The sequence below is a fragment of the Dama dama genome, chromosome 9, assembly GCF_033118175.1.
Source record: "Dama dama isolate Ldn47 chromosome 9, ASM3311817v1, whole genome shotgun sequence".
NCBI lineage: Eukaryota > Metazoa > Chordata > Mammalia > Artiodactyla > Cervidae > Dama > Dama dama.
The window spans coordinates 5,622,455-5,637,237 of NC_083689.1; the positions used below are offsets into that span (position 1 = coordinate 5,622,455).

Sequence of the window (14,783 nt, forward strand, 5' to 3'; positions counted from 1 at the left end):
ATGACTCTCCCTCTGTCCATGCTTCACCCAGCAGAGACCTACCGGGGCCATCCCCCAACACTTGACCAAACCTTGCTCATCCCGTGCCCCGCGGTGAGGGTGCTCCTCACCAGGTTCTTGCCACAGAGGCCTTGCTCTTCTTGGCTTGCTCCCTTCTCTGGGCTGTGGCACCTGCTGCCTCCCTGAACAGCCCTTCCCCAACTCCCAGGATGCCCCTCCCATTCTGATCCTTCCTTCCACTGAGTTTCAGAGCAGATGTCGCCTTGGCACGTCAGCCTGTGAGCTGGGCTCCTTAGATCCATTTAGTAGAAGAGAGTGTAAGAGGGAAAGTGACCTCCCCAGAGACTCACAGCTAAGGACCAAATGTATGTCTGCCCTGCTTAGCCCGTGTGTTCCCACAGCCCATAGCTGATGGGGTGTAGCCCACCCCCTGCTGGTGACGGTGTACTCCAAAACCATGTCTGTCTCCAGAGCCTCAGGTCTTTGGATTCTTTGCATTGCATGTGCGGAAACTCAGCTCAAGCAGACGCAGCTGAAGCACAAAAGGGGAATGTCTTTGCATCTGTAAATAAAAAGTCTAGGGATGTACCTATGGCTAATTCACATGATATTTGGCAGAAACCAACACAATATTGTAAAACAATTATCCTTCAATTAAAAATAAATAAATATTTTAAAAACTAAACAGAAAAGTCTCGGGGTGGACATCAGACATGGACAAATCTGGGACGTGGCCTCTGGCTCTACTTTCTCCACTTGGGCTTCTTTTACGAGAAGGCCCTTGGCAGCCTTACATTTACCTCCTGTCCTTCCTTTCCCCAAGCAGAAGGCAGAGTCTCTGCTCCAACAATTCAAATTCATGTCCCAAGAATTGTCTGCTGGCCCACCCCAGTGAAGTGCCTCCTCATGGATCTATTCCTGAGTCTGCGGGTGGCACGCATTGAGTGGCTTGCTCTGAACCACACGCCCATCCCAAAGCACTGCAGGGCAAGCTAGTTCCTACCCCAAGTAGCCACTGGGGCCATATGCCCTTAATACCACAGGCAAGCACGAGAGGACAGAATGGCCTCTGTTGCCATAAGGAGGAGTAGATGCTGAGTAGGCAGAAGCCACAGAGGCCCGTGACCTTGGACAGCAGCAGCAGAGCCAAGTCTTGGTGTGGACAAGATGTAATCTAGGTGCTTCCTCTCACTTCCATGCCCTAGCCTCACTTAGTCCTGGAACCACTGCAGCCTGGCCAGAGGGACTTTGCAGACCCTCACCCGACGGCCTTTGCTGAGGCTGCTGGGACTGAGAGGAGGCTAGAAATGGAGCCAGCTAAGAGGCTGCTTCCTTAGAGAAACTGTTTCTCTAAGGAAACTCCTGTTGTCCTATGGCCGTTGTTAAGTAGCTCCTATTGTTCTATGGCCTTTAGGCTAGCATCCCCTTCCCTGCCCCTCTGCCAGCCACTCCTTTCTCTTGCTGAGAGTCTCACCCCCACATCTCAGGCACCCACATGCTGTCAAAGTTGTCATCCCTGGAAGCCCCCATCTCCAGGACCAGAGGGGGCCAGGAGGGTGCGCAGATGGGCCTGGCCTGGACAGCTAACATTGCCAGTGCAGTGATGTTTTCAGAGTGTCTTTGTGGCAGAGTCTTTCTGAAGTGTTAGCCCCAGAAGTGGCTGTCCTCTGAGCAGCAGGGCCCATCTGCACAAGCGGTGATTCCTCCAAGCCTTATCCTGGCGAGTCTTGGAGTTGTGACATGTGGTGCCTGGGCTGGCCTGGCAGCCCGTACAGAGCCTGGACTTTGTTGTCCCAACAACACGGCTGCTTGGGCCAAGATGAAAGTAGCACTCAACATGGCTGGACCATTCAGTGCCCTGCCAGCCCCTCTGTGGGCTGGAGCCCACATGGAACGTGACCCTAGGGGAGGGCATGGCCTGTGTGGCCTCTGCCTCGGGCCACCTGCTGCTGGAGGTTGTGGCCAGCTGAGGCTCAAAGACATGGGTTCCTGTGGGTCTCGGGCATGTCAAGGAAGCAGCTTGCTTCACCTGAGAGACTCTCAGACTGGAGGACCTTTAATCCACCTTAGCGCCAGCCGTTGTCTTCAGGGGCCAGCAGTGCTGAGGACTAACTGCAATACTTTAATTCACTCTTCAGTAACTCCAGCAATGCTGAGGACTGACCGCCATAACATTATTCACTCTTCAGTCACTGACATGTGTCAACATGTTTATTTGAACACATTTTTAAAAGCACATGGCCAGCACATTAGACCTGTGAGTTCATAGATATTATCAGTAAGAATGATACTAATTTTAAAATGTGAATTGATACGAAGAACATGACTAAGTGAATAGCTGTGCAAAGAGTCGTCAGGCCTGGAAATATGAAAATGATCCTGGAATGTGTCATTCAGAAAACACTGGAGTGAAGGGTTTCATGTCCTGAAGGTCCTGAGCCTGGTTCTTGGAGGGATGCAGGGGGCTGCACAGAACAAGTGTGCAAAAGACAGGTGTGCACAGGGGAGCCTCACCCTTGTCACCCTTCTGATAGCTGGCATATAGGTGTCCCCAGCCCTGCGAAGACTTCTCCTCCTGGTGGCTGTCCTCACTTCTTCACACTCCTCCTTGGCGACTCCTTGCACTGAGACATGTGGCCCGGGGCCCAGCATGGAGGAGGTGGGATGAGCTGGATTCTGCGTCACACACTGCGTGCTGGCCTGGCTCCCCCAGCTCCCCACACTGCAGTGCACAAGTCACTCAACCAGGGTCGCCTCATATGAAACGGGGAGGATGAGAGCAGTGGCATGGCTGGACGCAGAGGTTTGAGGGAGGAGGTAACCGTATCTGGGCTGTGAGGCAGCTGATTCACACCATGTCTTCCTGTCCACAAGTGACGTGGTGTGCTGTATCCACTTTATTAGGAAGCTCTGAGTGGGGTGGGCCTTGCCTGAGGGCTCTCAGATGGGTGGCAGTCAGAGGGTCCCCACTTCTGGGACTCCTCTAGGTGGAGGATTTGGCTGGTTCGGCATCAGAACCACCTGGGCTGTCCACAAGCGGTGTGAGACCTAGGCATCTGCAGTTTCCAGGAATGCAGCTCCAATTGATGACCAGCCTTCCCCAGATACTGAGGGCAGAGACAGATGTCCAATGCTCACATCTTATCAGGATGACCCTACCCCCAGGATGTGGTGTTGGAGAAGACTCTTGAGAGTCTTGAGAGGTCCTTGGACAGCAAGGAGATCAAAGCAGCCCATCCTAAAGGAAAGCAGTCCTGAATATTCATTGGAAGGACTGATGCTGAAGCTGAAGCTCCAATACTTTCACCACATGATTCGAATAACTGACTCACTGGAAAAGACACTGATGCTGGGGAAGATTGAAGGCAGGAGGAGAAGGGGACGAGAGAGGATGAGATGGTTGGATGGCATCACTGACTCAATGGACATGAGTTTGAGCAAGCTCTGGGAGTTGGTGATGGACAGGGAAGCTTGATGTGCTGCAGTCCACGGGGTCTCAAAGAGTCTGACACAACTGAGCAACTGAACTGAACTGAACTGAACCCCCAGTGTGAGAGGCTTCAGCTTTTGAGGCAGAGGCTCACTGGCTTTTGCAAAGGTGGCCAGGCCCAAGTGGCGTCTTTACACAGGACTCAAGTTCTAACATCACTGCCTCCCTGACTACCTTTTAGGACAGTGGCTGGGGAGGCCCTGCTCTGCCTGGACCCCCAGTGTCGGCCATATGCACAGCCTCTACTGCCTGTGATCTGAGGAGCCCCCCATCCAGCCTGGGCCTTTCCCCACACAAGCTGCCTGGGTCTCTGCATGGAGAACCTCTCAAGTCAGAATTCGTCCTGGCTGTGGGCTACCCCAGACCATTTCAGAAGTCAATAAAAGCCCAGTATTAGTTTTAATCCATGGAAGGGGTGGGGGCTATCTTGTCCCCCACCCAGTCCAGATAGGTGACCTGGCACAGGTCAGGCCCTCTCTCTGAGCCTCAGTTTCCCCTTCTGTGACAACCGTAAGGCCCCTTCTATGTCCCCTGTAGGTGGAACTGCTTCTCAGCAGGCCTAGAGGGAACCAGATTCACAGTCGCATTTGTGCACATGCTACATGGTGTTGGCCGTGGGTGAGGGCCCCACACGTCCAGAGGCTGCAGCACAGGCCAGGGACTGACCCAGAATGCCCAGTGGAGCCACCGGTCTGGGCCTTGGATACACTCATACATCCTCCCAGCCTCTCTGACAAGAGCCTTTTCTCTGTCTACTCAAGGTTCCTGAGAGAAGCCGGAGAAAAACAGTGTTTCTTTGTTTTTTTATAACACGGGTGACTTCATCTTCCCAGAAAAGACAACAACAAATTTGTTAAAGTTCAGCTGTGAGAACTTCCTCTTATAGCAAGAATGAGAGGTATTTATTTAAAAGCAGCTTCTTGCTTCTCGGAGTTATTTTCAGATGAGTGGCCCTGCCTGGTGTCCGTCTGTGGGGGAGGAGGCTGCGGCGCTCTCTCCTGGTCATTCAACTGCCCAGTTCTCTGGGACCATCCCATGGGTTTTAATTACTTCCTTCAGATTTCCAAATTCAGGGAGAAATGAAATTATTTCTCTGTCCATTAAGATCTTTTCTGCCTTTCGGCTGGAACCGCCATCTTCCAGTAATTTGCCAAAATAAGCAACACAAAGGGGAAGAGGAGGGACACCGCTGCATGATCTCTAGGCCTTCTAGAAAACCTGGAGCTGTTCCTTTGGCCACATACATGCGAATCTACAAGAAAGGTGATATTGTGGATATCAAGGGAATGGGTCCTGTTCAGGAAGGAATGCCCCACAAACGTTGCCGTGGCAGAAGTGGAGGCGTCTGCAGTGTTACGCAGCATGCTGTTGGCATCATTGTAAGCAAACAAGTTAAAGGCAAGACTCTTGCCAAGAGAATTAATGTGCGTATTGAGCATATTAAGGACTCTAAGAGCCAAGATACCTTCCTGAAATGTGTGAAGAAAAATGATCAGAAAAAGAAGGAAGTCAAAGAAAAAGGGACTTGGGTTCCGCTGAAGCGCCGGCCTGCTCCACCCAGAGGAGCACACTTGTGAGGACCATGGAAAGGAGCCTGAACTCCTGGAGCTGATTCCTATGAATCCATGGCATGATGGGTGTAAAAATAAAGACCTAGACTGTACAAATGTTTCTCTTAATTGAGTAGAGGTATTGTGTCCCTTCCCCAAGGAAATGCTTAAGGCACATTTTAATTGTGTCCAAATTCAGTGGGTGATGTGTTTTTAAATTTAGTGCTTTTTCTTCCTCAAAGATGTAAGATAGCTTGCTGTTCAAGCTAATAAACTACTATATATATATATATGTATATATAGATATAGCTTTTATATATATATATATATATATATATATATATAAACTACTATATCTATATATATATGTATGTATATATATATATATATATCTTTCCAGACCCTTGACAGACATCTCTGGCTAGAAGCAAACAGTCCTAAGGAGTGATGTCTGTGTGACCTCCAGAGAGGTGCAGTCAAGTGTGATGGTCCGGTCTCTAGTCTCCCAGAACACCAGGTCCCCTGAGGTGGCCACACCCCAGGTGGCCACAGAGGGTTTAATCAGGCCAGCCAGAGTGATGGCAGACAGATGATGGGGACAGCGAGGTGCTGGCCTCCCTGGGTAGAAGGACAAGTGCCAGGAAGGAGTGGATGCTTGATGTGGCTGGCTCTTCTGAGCTCTTGAGTAAAGGCAGAAATGCTGATTCTCATGAAAACCCTTGTGTAAATAAGGTCAGCAGATCCACCATTTACAGGGGCAGGACACCTGGACCCCTGCTTGTCAACCTCTTGATTTACCTAGAGTGACCATTGTGGATGCACTTGGCACCCGTCCGCCTGGATCAATATGAGGGACAGAAGTGGTGAACTTCACTCTCCCTGGCCGTGAATAAGTAGGTGAGAGAGCCAGACAGGGACCACAGGCCTTGCCCAGGGACAGATTGCCCAGAGGCAGTCTGTGAATGGCATGGGAGCCCAGAACGGGAGCTGTGGCCATTAGCAGGACTGAGAGGCTTGAGTCAGGCTCCCTGGAGGAAGGGACAGCAGGTTGAACTTTAGCATCTGCCATCCAAGAAGAGAGTACAGCCGTGCAAGGGCCTGGAGGCAGGGAGGGTCCAGAGAGGCGGGAATGGAATGTTGGTGGGCAGATGGAGGCCACACGTGGGGAGGAGATCCAGGTGGGCTCCAGCTCCCAGGGGGAGCCTGGCAGGGATTCTGGAGAAGGGAGAATGTGGACCTAGTTCTTTTCAGGCTAGGGCAGGAAGCCCCTGACTGGGCTTGACGGGAGGGTCTGAGGGGAGTCAGTGGGCAGCAGCACCTGTGAGTTTTGCACACCCCAGACTGTCCTAACTGCTGGGGATCCCTACACCTCCATGCCCCCACTTCCTCAACCACCTGTGATTCCGGGGCCCTGACCAAGGCAGCTTAAGGTGCACTTGACCAGCTCAGAGAGGCCTGAGCTCAGAGAAAGGCCGGATAACCCAAGTGGCCCTGGGAGGCTAGGCAGCCGGGGCAGTTCCTGCCTGAAGGAGGCAGAGGAGCAAGCCAGTGTGACCTCCTGGCCAGGAGCCTGAGTGCCTCTCATCACAGAGTGGGGCAGCACCATGTGACTCTACTTCTGACCCCAGTAGATCCACCAAGGCGGGCTATTATGAGCCCACTTTATAGAGGTGGAAACTGAGGCTCATACAGGTGAGGAGGCTGTTCCACTACCAGGCAGTGAGGAGGACCCCCTGCCTGCTCTGTGTAGCCCACGGAGCACATCCCCAAGCCTCCCAGGCTTGCCTCCCCAGATACTGAAACAAATCCCAGAAACCACAGGAATAAAAAATAAAGCCTTTATTTTTACCAACTGTTTCCTGTCTTTGAAAATGCCTGAGAGGTTTTTGTCAAGAGGTGTGGGTGACTCATGCAGAACTTGGAGATGCGATTAGCTATTTTTGCCTCAGACTCCAAAGACAGATGGGCAGCATCCCTGTGGGTACGCAGGCAGTGGGGCTGACCCTCAGCAGGGAGGCAGGGCAGTGGTCGCCATGCATAGTGGCCTAGGCAGGCCCAACGTTGTCAGCATTGATGAAAGCAAATCTGTCCCCCAGAAGGCTGGCTCTGGGTTTGCTGGGGTGTTGTTATCTCCAGGCTTATGTTGGCTTCCAAGGCCACAGGAGGTGGGGACCGTGGTCCTTGTCGATGTCCCCTTCCTTCCAGTCTACAGTGCCTGAACGTGAGGCTCCTCCTGCCCTCCACCTCCAGGCGAGCAGGCCCCAGGCCTGGGACCCCATAAATGGGGTCCTGATTCACAGGACCCAGATTCACCTGAGGCCTGCCTTCAGGGCTCAGCCGTGGAAGCTGAACGTCCCAGGCTCTGTCATCACATTCAAGACTCAGGCCTGATGACAAGGAAGCCACAAAACCTAAACTGAGAATGGTTTCCTCCTCTGGTGCCAATGGGGTCCTCCCTCCCTCAGGAGGCTCTAGCAGTGGGGATCCTGCTTCTGGGCTGGAAGAGGGCCCCAGGATGCCTGGAATGGGGAGCCATGGCCCGGGTCTCAGCATGTGGCCCCTGAACCTGGAACCGGGGCCGTGGCTTCCGACTTGGTCTGTCTCCAGCTCTCTGGGGCTTCCCTGGTGGCTCAGATGGTAAAAAAAATCTGCCTGCCATGTGGGAGACCTGGGTTCCATCCCTGGGTTGGGAAGATGCCCTGGAGGAGGGCCTGGCAACCCACTCCAGTGTTCTTGCCTGGAGCATCCCCACGGACAGAGGAGCCTGGTGGGCTACAGTCCTTGGGGTCACAGAGAGCCGGACACAACTGAGCAACTAAGCACCAATTCTCTGGGACTCGAGGGCCCCAATTTGGGACGGCTCTATAGTGCCTACAGGAGCCCCTGCCCTCCAGGCTGTAACTGGGCAGAGCCCACGAAGGGTCATCTGCCATCAGACCTGATGAGGAGGAGAACAAGGGAGGGACATGACCCGGCGGCCAGTGCAGCCCCTCGGCTGAAGCACAGAGTGGCTCGGCCGAGGCCTGGGGCCGTGAGAGCCATCAGGAGGCTCAGCGGGAGAGAAACCTGGGGACGGCTGACTCTGGTCGGTCACAGGAGGGTGGGGAGCCTCACCGCGGTGGGTGCTCCCACGGGGCCCAGGCAGGGGCCTGGGCAGGACAGGCAGGGCTGTGCCTCTCAGCTGGCGGGTGGGGGTTGGGAAAAGACTCAGCTGAAGAACAGCTAGCGCTTTCATTTCTGCGTCCTTGATTCACACATCTCAGTGACAAATGTGTTTTTCACACAGTCTTGAAATTCACTCTCTGGTAAATAAGACGCTTGTTTCCCCCTCACAGAACAAGCCACTCTCCTCCCTGGCAGCTGTCGCCTGGCTGGCCGGCCCCGTGGAGCAGTACGGTCACCACTGGTAGCCTTGGCCACTGGCCAGGCGCCCCTGGGCACTTTCTCTGCCCTCTTCGGTCTGCTGTTGCAGCAGCCACCTCCTCGGGGCTGTTGTTTGTTCATTCATTCATTCCTTTATTTAGCCCTTCAGCAAGTGCTAGGTGAGCCCTGTTCCAGAAGTTGGTGGTGCAGCCTTGAGTAGGGCTGGCAAAGCCACACCCTCAAGAACTCAAGGTCACATGGGGAGAACAGGGGACAAACAAGTAAATAAGATACACAATGACTTCATGCCACAGGAATATGAAATGGGGAGGAAATGGCAACCAACTCCAGTATTCTTCCCTGAAAAGTACCCAGGACAGAGGAGCCTGGTGGGCTACAGTCCATGGGGTCTCAAAGAGTCGGACACGACTGAATGGCTAAGCACAGCACCAGCGTGGAGAATGACGGGGCAGTGAATGCCATGTGAACCTGTGGTCAGAGAAGGCTTCCGTGGGGGATAAGAGGGAAGCAGCTGGGTGAAGGCCTGGGGGAAGGGTGTTCCCAGTGGGGGAAGCCCTGAGGTGGGAATAAGTGTAGTGGACGCAAGGAAAGGATTTGGGGCGAGGTTGGAGAGTGGGCTTGGAGCCCCGTTGGTGGGACTTCACGGGGCATGAGAAGGACTTTAGAGGAGGGCCCAGCCATTCCGTGGGATGTGACCGGTGACGGTTCTGATCAAGGTCCAGTGCTGCGCTGGGCACGGTCACTCACAACCTCTCCATGCGTATGTGGGCTCGTCATCTCCACTGTGTGGGGGGAAACTCAGGCTCAGGGAGCCCACAGACACCTGCCACCAGCTTCTCCTGTCCCGGCCTGCCAGCCCTCCCCAAGTCTGTCTCTCTAACCCCAGCAGCTCCTCTTGTGGCCACCTCCAGATGCATTGGACCTAGCCCCTGTCTACTGCATTTCTGAAGGCTTTTTCTAGGAGGGGACACTGCAGCTGGATCTTCAAAACGAACAGAAGGGTCTTCTAAATGAAAGAAAATTGAAAACTTGACTCAGTGGTGGGAGTGTGTATACGTATGTGGGGCACAGCAGGCAGGCATTACTGGAGTAGTCTTGCTTACTATTTTTTTTTAATAAAAACTCATTTATTAAAACGAAAATATTCTGTATTGAAGTCTTACATTTCTATCAGAATCACCATTATCACTTCCCACAACTTGAAAGTTTCCATGTAATGAAAACATGGAATGTTAATGTAGTGAAAACAAACATTATTGATTTTTAAAAGGAATAAAGCTACAAAAATATAAACACCAACATTTGGGTTGTAGGGTCGTGTGAGTAAACTCCATTCTGTCTCTCCCACTGACTGTAGCTTAAAATCTAACAGTATGCCTGGAGTAGCTACTTTGAAAACTAAATAATAACAGGCAGATTGGAGAAGAAAATCATAATTTGAAGTACCACCTAATTGTCAAGTGAGCTTACCATTTTTCCTCCACTGGTGTTCCCCGCCTAAACTCAGGGCAGCCTGAAAACTAAAAGGGACATCAACAGTGACACAGAGAGCTTCAAGAGACAACTGCTGATTCTGGCTCAAGGAACAACTGAGCGGTTTCTTAGAGCAGGAAACTACATCTTTCCTGTGCTGTTTTATACTCCAGCTCACAAGCAATTCCACAACAGCATTTCATGGACCCTGCAAGAACCTAAAACTCCGAGAAAGGGGAGCCTTTCTCTCTGAACAGATGCATTATTGCCCAACTGAAGGCAGGATGAACTTGGCACTTTTCTTTCTCTTTTATCCTCCCACCACTTAGTCCTAGATTCAGGCATAGTCATGGGAAGTGCATAGCAGAACTTGGTAAGTTGGGTAAGCAAAGCCCTAGCTTTCTGGCTTGAAGACCAAAACAGGGAGCCCCAGGACAATGGAAAATTTAGAGGAGGTCAAGAAAGCTACCTCATAAAGTTTTTTTATTAACTCCTGAGCTAATCCCCAAGCTGCACAGGTTGGGATCTGACCCTAAAGAGTACATCATAGGTTTTGAGCTTCCAGATGTTCAAGTTGGATTTAGAAAAGGCAGAGGAGCCAGAGACCAAATTGCCAACATCTGTTGGATCATAGAAAAAGCAAGAGAGGTCCAGAAAAACATCTGCTTCATTGACTATGCAAAAGCCTTTGACTATGTGGATCACAACAAACTGTGGAAAACTCTTAAAGAGATGGGACTATCAGGCCACTTTACCTGCCTCCTAAGAAATCTGTGTGCAGGCCAAGAAGCAACAGTTAGAACTGGACATGGAGCCGCCACCACTGCAGGGGCACGTGTTTCTCTGGCCTGGTAACTGCTGCTCTGGAGGATTCTTGTGTGATTGATAAACCTCTGAGGAAGCCCTGATCAGATGGGCATGAGTTATTACCACACAGAACAAAAGACCCTTCCCTACCACATTATGGGAGAACATGAAGGAGGGGTCCTTTGAGGGACAAAGCCAAAACCTTCCAAAGAGTGAACAACTTGAAACCAATAGGCTGTTCCTTAAAAATGATGCCCCCCAAGCAAAACACAAAAAGAATAAAAAGAAAAAGGAGTATTTAAATGAAGATGCAAATGGATTAATGGAATATCTAAGACAAAACTCACAGGCAGTTCACAATGGTGAGATGATGGCAACAGTCATGAAGTAAGGGGGGAACCTGTAGTTGCCTTAAAGAAAGACAGTTGCTGGGAAGGAAGATGATTAAAAAGACAAGCAGCAGAGAAAAATGCAATGCCATTGTAGACAGCTGGCCATGGGATTGCAGATTGCCCTGCTGCCCTTGAGAATCAAGAAATGGGCACTGGAATATGTTACCGGTGTGGATCCACAAGTGCAAGGTTAAAGTAGACCCAGCTCCTGGTGAACTTCCTTTTGCAAAATGTTTTGTTTGTGGGGAAATGGGACATCTGTCCATATCTTGTCCTGTTAATCCCAAAGGACTCTGTGTTGAGGGTGGTCGCTGCTGACTGTGTGGCTCTGTGGAACATTTGAAGAAAGATTGTCCTGAAAGTCAAACTGAGATCAAATGATCACAGTTGGTCACTGGGGCAAAAGGAATGAGTGCAGACTATGAAGAAATTTTGGATGTGCCTAAACCACAGAAACCCAAAGCAAAGATACCTAAAGTTGTTAATTTTTGATGATTAGTACTGTTGTTTGTTCAACTTTCTAAACTGGGCCTACTTCACAACTTACAGCTGGACTGTCCCTTGGAGGCCTGTATTGTATATATCAGTATAATTCAGGTATGGCCAAACCAGTTCCTGAGTTCAGTCCATCAAGGAGCATTCTGCCATTGTTTGGAGAAATTCACTGGAAAAGTATAAGATGTTTAAAATGGATTTTCTACAAGAATATATTTTTGACCAATAGAACTTAGGTATAACTAAGTGGTTATATACCCGATTGTAACATCTTTTTTTGTAATCATCTTTTTCTTAAAAACAAAAATATACATTCATATAAAGTATCCCTAAACATAGGATAACCTCTTTACATTTGGAAATACATTTGTGGCCCTATTATTTTCTTGGTTCAAAGTATCAATTTATTATTATGTTAGAACTTTATTTACACTTGCCACAAATGTATTATTTTTAAAATATTAAATAAAAACTCATTTTCAATTAAAAGAACAGGACATGGAACAATGGACTGGTTTAAAAGTGAGAAAAGAGTACATCATGGCTGTATATTGTCACCCTGCTTATTTAACTTATATGCAGAGTATATCATGCAAAATGCTGGGCTGGATGAAGCACAAGCTGGAATCAAGATTGCCATGAGAAATACCAATAACCTCAGATAGGCAGATGATACCACTCTAATGGCAGAAAGCAAAGAGGAATTAAAGAGCATCTTGATGAAGGTGCAAGAGGAGTGAAAAACCTGAAACTCAACATTCAAAAAACTAAAATCATGGCATCTCGTCACATCACTTCGTGGCAAATAGATGGGGAAAAAATGGAAACAGTGGCAGATTTTATTTTGGGGGGCCCCAAAATCACTGCAGATTGACTGCAGCCATGAAATTAAAAGATGCTTGCTCCTTGGAAGAAAAGCTATGACAAACCTAGTTCAGTTCAGTTCAGTTCCTCAGTCATGTCTGACTCTCTGCAACCCCATGGACTGCAGCACGCCAGGCCTCCCTGTACATTACCAACTCCAGGACTTTACTCAAACTCATGTCCATCGAGTCGGTGATGCCATCCAACCATCTCATCCTCTGTCATCCCCTTCTCCTCCTGCCTTCAATCTTTCCCAGCATCAGGGTTTTTTCAAATGAGTCAGACCTTCGCATCAGGTGGCCAAAGTATTGGAGTTTCAGCTTCAACATCAGTCCTTCCAATGAATATTCAGGACTGATTTCCTTTAGAATGGACTGGTTGAATCTCCTTGCTGTCCAAGGGACTCTCAAGAGTCTTCTCTAACACCACAGTTCAAAGGCATCGATTCTTTGGTGCTCAGCTTTCTTTATAGTCCCACTCTCACATCCATACATGACTACTGGAAATGCCATAGCTTTGACTAGACAGATCCTTGTTGGCAAAGTAATGTCTCTGCTTTTTAATAAGCTGTCTAGGTTGGTCATAACTTTTATCCCAAGGAGCAAGCATCTTTTAATTTCATGGCTGCAGTCACCATCTGCAGTGATTTTGGAGCCCAAAAAAATAAAGTCTGTCACTGTTTCCACTGTCTCCCCATCTATTTGCCATGAAGTAATGGGACCAGATGACAGACCTAGACAGCATATTAAAAAGCAGAGACATCACTTTGCCAACAAAGGTCTGTATAGTCAAAGCTATGGTTTTTCCAATAGTCACATACAGATATGAGAGTTGGACATTAAAGAAGGCTGAGTGCCAAAGAATCAATGTTTTCAAACTGTGGTATTGGAGAAGACTCTTGAGAGTCCCTTGGACTGCAAGGAGATCACACCAGTCAATCCTAAAGGAAATCAACCCTGCATATTGATTGGAAGAACTGACACTAAAGCTGAAGCTCCAATACTTTGGCCACCTGATGCAAAGAACTGACTCACTGGGAAAGATCCTGATGCTGGGAAAGATTGAGGGCAAGAGGAGAAAGGGGAGACAGAGGATGAAATGGTTAGATGGCATCACCAACTCGATGGACATGAGTTTGCGCAAACTCCTGGAGATAGTGAAGGATAGGGAAGCCTGGTGTGCTGCAGTCCATGGGGTTACAAAGAGTTGGACATGACTTAGAAACTGAACAACAGCAAACCAAAGCACAAAATAGACTGCTGTCCATGTCTCAGATTAGCTGCTGCATGGCACATAAATTTGAACATCAACTTAATGGCTTTGAAAATAAAACTAACATTAAAACCACAACCCCATCAGAGCTTTAGGAACAAGCCCCTCTGAATCAATTGCCTGCCAAAACAATAGCATACATATTCTCCACAGGATTTTTTAAAAGAATAAGAATTAGTAAACATAGTATTCGAAATGTCTATAACACCATCCAAAGTTACTTTACATGTGAAGAACTAGGAAATCTCAACTCACATGGGAAAAGATAGTGAATAGATGTCAATGCTAGGATAAAAGGAGAAGGCAATGGCACGCCACTCCAGTACTCTTGCCTGGAAAATCCCATGGATGGAGGAGCCTGGTAGGCTGCAGTCCATGGGGTCGCTAAGTGTCGGACACAACTGAGCAACTTCACTTTCACTTCTCACTTTCATGCATTAGAGAAGGAAATGGCAACCCACTTCAGTGTTCTTGCCTGGAGAATCCCAGGGACGGGGGAACCTGGTGGGCTGCCGTCTATGGGGTTGCACAGAGTCGGACATGACTGAAGCGACTTAGCAGCAGCAGCTAGGATAAAACCAAGCAAATTCATATTAATCTGCCAAAGACTTTAAACCAGCTATTCTAAAAATGCTCCAACAAGTAAGGGCAAACACTTCTGAAATAAATAGAATGATAGAGTATATCAGCAAAGAAATAAGAGATATAAAGAACCAAATGGAAATCTTAGAACTGAAAAAACAACAGTAACCTAAATCTAACAGAATTGGAAATGAGAGAGAAAATGATCAGTGATATTGAAGAAATTATCCAGAAATTAACTAGAAATTGTCCAGTCTGAACAATGGAGAGAAATTGAAAGAAAAATTAACAGAACTTGCACCTCTAGAATAACAGCAGAAGTCTAACACTTATGTCACGAGAGTCCCAATAGGATAGGAGAAAAAGTGTAATTCTGAAAAAGTGTTTGAAGAAATAATGGCTGAAAGCATCTCAGTTTAATCAAAGATATAGACCCACATATTCACAAACCCCAAAACAAGGTGTATTCCAAAC

At 48.8% G+C, this 14,783-nt stretch overlaps 1 protein-coding gene and 2 pseudogenes across 4 annotated transcripts in view; all 3 read left to right on the forward strand.

The window, feature by feature from the left end:
* The window catches only part of RASGEF1C (RasGEF domain family member 1C), a 113,044-nt gene that overhangs the window by 35,203 nt on the left and 63,058 nt on the right, over window positions 1-14,783 (forward strand). The window lies entirely within an intron of this gene.
* On the forward strand, window positions 4,637-5,173 carry LOC133061545 (large ribosomal subunit protein eL21-like; annotated as a pseudogene).
* Window positions 9,074-11,588, forward strand: LOC133061546 (zinc finger CCHC domain-containing protein 9-like; annotated as a pseudogene).